Below are 9324 nucleotides of genomic sequence, written 5' to 3' on the forward strand. Positions count from 1 at the left end.
AATTTTTATGCTCTAGATGGCAAAAAAATGCAGCTAATTCCGAAAGGTTTCTCCTTCTTCCCCTGGCAGCTGGTATGTTTACATAGTGGGGATGAAAGGCCTGACATCTGTGTTTACGTTTCTACGTAGAGGGTCCCCCAAACCCGCAGTTAGGAATCATTTATATCCAAGCACCTCTGCCCCAGAATTACAACAGCAAAGTCTTTCAACTTCTCCTCCGCTAGGGCCTTTGATCTCCCTGTGCAAAATGCTCTCTGATGAGTTGTGATTGGAAGAGGAGAGCTGGGAAGGTTTTATACTTTGACAGCTTCCTCCTCTCTCTCCATCCCAACCAAATAGTAACATGACCCAGACTTTTAAGTACCCAAATCTCTTTCTAGAAATTCCATTGACTCATCAGAATAAAATGAAAACAGACCAGTGTGACCAAAGCAGTGGGTCTCAAAAGAATTTACATTTTTAATAAGCACTCCAATTGACTCTGATTTTTGATTTCGAGTAGATAAGAATCACCTGGGTTGCTTATTAGACATGGAAATTCCAGAACCTTATGCAACCCTACTTTCTGTGAATCTCTAGGTACAGGTCTGGAAATCTGTATTTTTCATATATGGGGATGAATCTTATACATATCATTGGCTAAGAAAACTTAGACTAGTTAGACACTGGGGGTGGGCTTTTCATTTGAGGGCTAGGTTATACTAGCATTTGTTGCAAGACACTGTCTCAACCTCTGACGTTTTCAATGAAATGGTTGTGGTTTCTCCAAGTTGAAATGAGTGTAAGCTGATTAAATGAAATCATCTACTTTGAATGTTTGAATGTCTTACTTCATTTTTTCTGACTACATGGTACTATTTTCTATTCATAAATTTTGGGCTTGAAAATTGATGCATTTGTGTGCATGTACGCGTATGTATGTATTTAGTTCTACACAATTTTATCATATGTGTAGGTTTTAGTATTTACCACCACAGTCAAGATACTGAACGGTTCCATCATCACAGGATTCTTAGGTTTGCCTTTTCAACCATACTCATCTCTCTCTTGCCCCTTCTCTGAACCCTTGACAACTACTAATCTGTTCTCTACTGTTAAGTGTTCATCATATCAAAAGTGTTATAGAAAAGGAATCATGTCTATCATGTCAATCCTAAAAGGTATGTCACCATTTGGGATTGACTTTTTTCCACTCAACATAATTCCCTGGAGATTTACCCAAGTTGTCGCACGTATCAATAGTTCTTTCATTTCTATTGCTGAGTAGTATTTTATGGTATGAATGTGACATAGTTTGTTTAACCATTCACTTATTGAAAGAGACATTGGCTATTTCCGGCTGGGGCTATTATTTAGAAAGCTTCTATACACATTCATGTACAATTTTTGTATGAATTTAACTATGCTGATATTTTTATCAGTCTTTTCAACTTTTATAATTTTTGACCAATCACAAACTCTACCATATCCATAAAAATCTTTCTAGTTAGTATCAATTAACCTTACTTATACATGCCTTTCCTAGATCCAAAAGCAATACCTGATGGAACCAAGCATTTTAGCATTTGCCTGTAGTCAAATTATTTCATGTTATATCTCTCGCCCTTGCAATGAGACTAGGAGCTGTTCGAGGGCAGGGACTATATCATATCTTTTTGTGTAGCCTGCAGTGCCTGCAACAGCTTTAGACATAGCAAATGAATAACCAATATTATTATTTTTTCATTTAATTTGATTTATTGTTGTGCCTCTGTGGCCAACAAAGTATATCACACTAAATACAGTGTGAATACAAGAATGCATAAAGAACATGGAACCCTCCCCGACCCCCGCTCAGTGGATTTACAATTTATCTGGAAAACTAAATCTAAACTAATGCATGCAAGGTTACAGAGTGATGAGCTGCTGTGATTTCGATGCCAAATACATGGACAGAGAAAGGACAGATGAATGTGAGCTGGAGAAATTGGAGAAGGTTTCATGGAGGAAGTGGACTTTAAATCAGTTCTTTAAAATATCAGGAGAAGGAGATGACATAAAAATTGGTGGAGAGAGAAAAAATTCTAGATAGAAAGAACCTCCCCAACGGTGTTACAGGAACATTGCTGAAAGAAAGAGCTGGTGATCAGAGTTCGTAGGTGAGGTGTGACCTGACTGTGACAGACCTTGAGAGGTGCATATCACATATTTGTGCTGGTCCCATCTTCTAGAATATGAAATTGGTAACAAAAGCCCAGAGAGACTAAACGTGTTGAGGTGGGTCAAGTGACTGCTGGGCTGAGTTCTGACTCTGTCAGAGTTGAGACTTGCCTCTAGGTATTCTGGGAGTTTCTGAACATTCAGGGAATAGTATAGGGCTGTGAGATTTATGCCCAGTAGATCCCTGACTTGCAGGTGAAAGCTGTTCGAAAGAATTTGAATGAGATCCACTCGTGCTACTAGCTAGTGAAGGAAGTCTGGCTAGGAGTTAAAAAAATGGGACACTCCCTCCACCAAAAGGAAGGCACCAGGCGCTGAAAGGGCCAAGGTTATGAATATAAACTGCAAAGAAGAAGGAGCATGAGTCTTAGGCATAGGATGAAGATGTGCTTCACCAACTCTTGCCACTCTCTCTTCTCTTTTTCCCTCTGTGTAACATCTAGAAGGTTCTGCTGTGAAAAAGTTCTGTGAAAAAGCTGATCACAAGGAGCTAAGGGAGCTTTCTTGTTGAGTATAGTGAAAGAAGCTCCCTAAAGGTCAGCGGTTCAACGGAGGATCAGTGGCTGTATAGACAGTAACCCTGAGTCCAGCAGTTGTTCACAGAGCCAAAGATCACAAGAGCAATGGGCATCAGGACAGAATTGTGATCATCACCACTACACACCCCCAGGACCTGTAAAGAAATCACGTGGAAGAGAGACCCTGTGTAGGGCTCAGAGTTTCAAGATATATGCTACTGTTATAAAGGCAGTGTAATCATACTTGCCCAACAGTGAGGCCTGGGAAAGGGTGAGTTTCACATCTTCTGGTATTCTGGTGAAGACCTAATAGTGAATGTCAACGCCAAACATGCCTTAGATACTGCCTGTGTTAATTTGTGGCCAGCCGCAGAAGACATTTACATGTATCAACAACTAAAAAAAGTCAGTACACATAGGGTTTCGTTGATAGTTCTGTCCCTTACACTTCTGTGTTTGTTTCATTTCCATTTTCAATTGTGAAGGCAAAGCATTTATTAGCAAATGCCTAAAGAACTCTGTTTGTAGTTTTATATGTCTGCAATAGGAAAATCTTCATAGCCTAAGGGTTCTGCAGTAAAAAGTAAAACATGTGTAATTCCTAAATATAAGGAATTTCAAGCACAAATCCTCTCAGAGTATTAATGACTTCAATAGACAGACATTTAACTTAAAATCAACAAATCATTAGATTTGTAGTATAAGTGTAAGCAATGCCTAATTAATACACTTGTTGATTATTTTCCTTGATTAGGACATTGGTTATTAAGATTAATGGTGTCTCAAGGATCAATTGAATAGTGAGAAAGGCAACCAGCCAATGACTCGAGGTCATTTAACCAAAAAAGTGCTCTCTTCCTATTTTCCTCCATCAGAATAACATCAATTATTGTTATTGTCATTATTTTTGTATTATTATTTAATCTGATTTTGTTTATCTGAATAAATCCAAACATTCTGGGATATAGACATAACCTCATATCACTCTATAAAATAAAATAAAAAGTAGCATGATATTAGAAATATAATTTATGTTTTCTATCATTCTTAAATAAACCTCTTTCGGTCCAAGTTTTCTTCTCAGAAGAGCCTTTGTTTCACACTAGCTCTAGCCCATAGAGAAACAGGTGGCTGCCTTGCAATCATTATGGGGAAGGTTGGCCCCTTATGCTCTGCTCTATAAAGATGAGGAGTTTATATAAATTAGCTGAAGTCTCATAGCTAGCAAATAGTAGGACAAAAATTAAAAACTAGGTATGTTTGACTTCAAAAACTCACATAAATTTCCTGTTCTATTCTCGAGAAAGATGATCAGGATGTCTGAGTCACCAGCCTTAGCCCTCTCCACCAAGCATTTTCCATATTATGAGACTTCCTCCCTTGAGTAATAAGGAGTAAGTAAGCAAGCAAATTCCTTTAGGAACACAAAACATTTAATTGCTCTCGTCACTTTTCTTTCTTGGGACAAGCTTAATTAACTCAGATCTTTTCATTTGCATGGGCCTAATGTAGATAGCTTAATAATTGCTTCTTGAAAGAGAGCCTTCTGAGAAAATACCATGTGAATAAATCTGAACCATCTTCACTCCTTTCTACTGCCTGAACTTGTTTTAGACAAAAGAAGTATGTGATTCAAAAAAAAAAAAAAAAAAAGGAAGCCAAACATTTCAAGTCTGATGGTGAATTTCTTTTTCATCATGCTCACAGATATCATCAAAGTCCAAGAAATACTGCAGTGTATTAAGATGTATATTTTTGAACTTGATATAAATGACAGGGTCTCAAGCTGCAGTGTGACTGCAGGCCAAAACTAGAGACAGTTCCCAAATTCCTTCAAGTTACATTCAGAAAGAAGCATTGTACGCAGGCTGTTGATTTGTCAAAAACTTTATTTTCCATGACAATCTCCATTGAGGATCAAAGAAAGTCAATAGCCTGAGGTTCACATCACCTTGGACAGCAGCTAGAAGATGGACAATAAAAAAGAAGACCATAAACTCTGATAAGCAATGATTTATCAATTAGATGTGAGAAAAATAAAGAATCATTAAAATGACAAAATACCATGAATCCTTAAGGGCTGGCCTAATTAAATAATAGCCTGATGTAAACCAGAGATTTATAATCTGCCAGTTGCACAATGTGGGTTTACTAAACTAATGGAAATTGGCATACAATATACACATAGCCTCTCTTTAGCTGCCTCTTTTAATATTTATCTAGAGGCCAACTAGGGAGATATGCCTCCAACCTAAACTAGTCTTTCTGTTGTAACCCAGCTCTCAGTGGAGCATTATTACCTTGTCCTGCCTGATAGACAGAATGATGATTTTTTCTTGAGTCTTATGGCTTTCCTCTACTGCAGGCTGACTTTGCGTGTTTTGCTTTGCTCATTTATGTTCCCCAACAGTGTTAACATCTGAGTGTTTCTCTTGGCAAAAGATCTATAGCAGCAGGGTTCCAAGTGTTGCCTTCCAGGGCCCTTTGGAAGAATGTAGATTGGGTGGGATCCCTGCATGTCACTGGTGCTGCACAGCATTGGCACATCACATCTGTCATATGGACCTGTGGTCACACGATCTTTGACCACATCAGTCAGTGACTTTAGCTAGAGGATGGCAGCTTTGAGATGTAATATGCTTTCCTCTGAAAAGAGCCTCTGTGCTTCTCTTCCTCTGTATAGCAAGGTTTCTGACTTCTCAAAGCCTAAGGATACACTGGTTTCCAAATAATGTGACCCCTACCAGTACAGCCTGAATGTCCACCATTAGAAAGTTCAGGTTTTTTTGTTCTTTTGTTTACCCCAAAATTATTATTTATCTTACATCATTATTTATCTTACATTAAAAAAACCCACTTATTTATCACATCAGTTTCATCTTTAGAAATCGTACTAAGCATCAGTGACTATAAAGGAAAGGAAATGCTCAGGACAAAGTCTAGAGGAGAGAGAATGATGGGAGTGGCCTGGGCCGAGAGGCAGCCTTGGTCTAGAATAAAGTCAGCCTGTGTTGGGAACCCTGGAAACTGTGAAGTAAAGGGCAACAATTGGGGGACTCAGATATCACAGAAGAGTCAGACAAGCTGGTATCTAATGGAGAAGGTAAAAGCACTGCTCAAGATGTGTAGCAGCATAAGGAGCAGTGTGAGATTTTTCTCGTGCATGGGCCCAAAGACTTTAAGTAGCAAGTTGGTAAGGTCACGCTGTTATACTCAGTGAAGGCACCATCCTCATTCTCACTCTGTTGCACTGTCACCAGCTTGAGGCTCTCTGCTATCTCCTTGTTCCCCTGTTACCTCTAGAATACATGTGTCCAAAAAAGAGAGACTCTTGGTCTTGAACTTTGAATAACTCATTTCCAGTTTGCCTTTCTTGGTACCAAGTCTGGACACACGGTGGCGAGGGAAGATGATGATACGCTGGAGCTGAGGCAGTGAGTCGAGGAAGTCGAACCCCTTGAGCATGAAGAGTAGCGTGGTCTTGCTGAAGTGTCCCAAGATGCCCACCATGGCAAAGGTCATGCTAGCAAAATAATAGAAGATATCTCCCACAAATACCTGTGATGGGTACCAGTTATGGTAGAGCAATCCTAATGTGGTAAAAAAAAAAAAAATAGGTATCATGAAATAAAGGGAAAAGATATGATCATCCTGACAATCACCTTCCAGCTCCACTAGGTTTTTTTTGTTTGTTTTTCACAAAGTATCAGCTCGTTTGACTACAGCATGTTTATATTTTAAAAACAATTTCTTTTTTTTTTAAATTTTGGATCCTTGTGTGAGATAAAATAAATAGTGTTAACCCTCACTCCATTAGAAACTGAGACAAGGATTTTGACTTGCTTATGATAATAGTCATGCTGCAGCCAACCTGGGGAGGTTTGCTTCCTCCCAGGCCTCAGATGCTTCCCACATCTTTGTCCAGCTTGTGATTGGGCTTTGACTGGTCATACACACTGACCTGTGGCTCAAGAAGAACATAATTTTAATGGTCAGGGCAGTGCACCATGGGTACTCAAGTTTTATGATATCCAGCTGCAGAATGTATCATCATGTCTCTGAGGCCTCACTTGTTGAGATCATCGTTCGGCTCTGGTGTACCATCTGTTGTCCGGGTCTTCCTAAGTGATTTTCTGGGCTGGCTCCCCTTTTCACTGGGAATGGAAGGAGCTGTTAAAAGCCCAGCCCATTCTTTTCTGCACTGTAAAGCCATCAGGACTTAATTAGGAAGAAATTCCTCAACAACAATTGATTTGTTCAACTATCATTCAATTTGAAGTACTCTCTTTTTATTAAAAATTACTTGAAAGTTGTTAGGTGCCCAGCTTTGGGTTTCTTGAGTATGTCTCCATCTATTTTATATCCTGTTCTTAGCAAGTTTTCCATAATTACAATGTAGTTTGAAAACTACTTCTTATGAGAATTCGTTAGAATCTTTCATTTAACATTGATTCTTCTTAGATATCTGTAGATCTTGATAACTAAATTAAAATACAGAGTTGAGTAACCTGACAGCTTTGAGTTTTCAGAAAGTGTTTCAAACTATTATTCAGTATGCAAGCCTCTGGGAAATCTACTGCATGTTTGTCTCTAGCTCCTTTCCCCTGAATTTTTAGTCTCCTTTGTATTTAGAGCAAAGTTGCAACCATATGTTTTTGATTCATTTATAACTAACGTTAGGAGTTAGCTCATGAAGCAATTGTTTTGTAACATGTACTCAAAGTTGTATGTAATCTATTTTAAGCCTTTTTTCTTCTTTAAACAAGGAAACAATTCTTTTTGAAAATTTACCTGAAAATCAAAAATTGGCCTCAAAATGGGTTAATCTGTGCATCTGTATTTTTAAAAGCTCCTCAACTGATTCTGATAATCAGCCTAATTACTGAAAATAATTTGTGAACTCTGCAGACACATACACACACACACACGAATGCACCATTATCAAGAGGAAAGTGAGGTCCAATCTAGGCCACAACACTCTATCCTCATCTCCTGAAATCTGACTCTGCCCTTCCTTCAGTTTTGAGAGTATATCTCAGGTAAATCAGCAAGCAGCTTTAATTCTGCTACACAATACAGAGTATTTCTTTTATAAGATCTCAAACCAGAGCCTGAGGTGGGAGAACAACATAGAATAAATGGGTATGAAGATCTATATTTGTGGAGAAGTGTTTTGCTGGCATTCCTTTAATCTTTTACTTATAGCTCGCAATTTCACTACGTGCTTAATGATGAAAGTCCAATGTCATTGCTAGGGCATTGACATATGCTTAAATCCTTTAAACCTTTAAAAACTTATATTATGTACATTTCACTGCCTTTTGGAGTCCTGTCAATACTCTCAATGGAATTTCTCAAATGTTCCAATGGAGTTTAATAAACAAGTTGGTGATCGCTCCAACTCCAGGGCATAAGATAGAATGCTAAGCTGGGAAATTCACCTTTCCAGCCAGGGCATTGCCTTCCTAGGAACACCCAGTACCAGGATTGACTTTTAGTCTCAAGACAATGTGTGGGAATGGGTCCAACTTGATTTTAGCAATTAAATGAACCAAGTAAAAGCTCTTCTTATGATTTTACTAGATTAGCATTTTCGACAGCCATTAATGAGCCCAGTCCTATGCAATTTTATAAATGAAGGGATTCAGGCTATAATTATGTGTAAATCCTCCCCAAATTACCTGCTCTAGTCAGAAGGCATGATCTGAAAGAGGAAACAATAATGTTTTGGAAAATGATGACATTCTGTAAATAAAATCTGGCAACAAAAGTTCTTGGCAAAATTAATGCTCAATTTATTGCTACATGAATCAGAAATTAATTCTTCCTCAATCCTTCTTATATTTCTGAACTATGACATCGTTAACAGAGTCTGAACACTCTACAGGTACCTAGACTCTTAATACAATAAGCCAAAATGAAAATAAATGGTTGAAGAGGAAGCAAATTAGTTTTCTTGAAATTTTCTGGAGAATTGAGTTTACATTAACTAGAATGTATGAGGTTGCCAAAGGGTATAGGGGTTAGGGGATTCACGAAGAATTATTATGACTTCCACGTCCATAGGGACTTTTGTGTTCCCTGGGTGATAGCAAACACCAAACACTGAAAGTATATATTGGCGAGGAGACATTTTTGCTGGAACTCTTTTACATTCAGCTTTTTTCATGACTTTTTCTACCTCCAAGAAGCGATGCATGTTCTGAATCTGCTTCTGGTATCTTTTCCAGCCCATCCATCCCTTTGTCTGCTAGTCTTCCAACCAAATATCAGAGAAGTATAAAATATTCAAGTGTTCTACTTAGGAAAATATATTTGCTATCGCTGTTATTTGGCAAAATACCTTAATGGGATGTTTTGGTTGTGAAAATTTAAGCCCTAGATCAGCATCTAAATGGAGGAAGCAAAATAAAGGAGAAACCGAATTGTTCTTATATGGAAAAAAAATGTGAGAACTTTTTTGTGTGAGAAGCAAGAGAGAGGGAATGATGGACCCAGAAAAATTGGAAACCTACAAGGAGATCAAGGAAAAGAGGGTAGAATAGCAACATGTTGGGGTATAGGGGCTGGCCGGGGTTATGCGCAAGGGCTTTTCATAACAGCAATA

The 9324-nt window shown here is 38.3% G+C and overlaps 1 pseudogene; it reads right to left on the reverse strand.

The window, feature by feature from the left end:
* Positions 1 to 5774: 5774 nt before the first annotated feature.
* On the reverse strand, positions 5775 to 6395 carry LOC102888971 (annotated as a pseudogene).
* Positions 6396 to 9324: the final 2929 nt, after the last annotated feature.

This window comes from Pteropus alecto, unplaced genomic scaffold (assembly GCF_000325575.1).
Source record: "Pteropus alecto unplaced genomic scaffold, ASM32557v1 scaffold131, whole genome shotgun sequence".
NCBI lineage: Eukaryota > Metazoa > Chordata > Mammalia > Chiroptera > Pteropodidae > Pteropus > Pteropus alecto.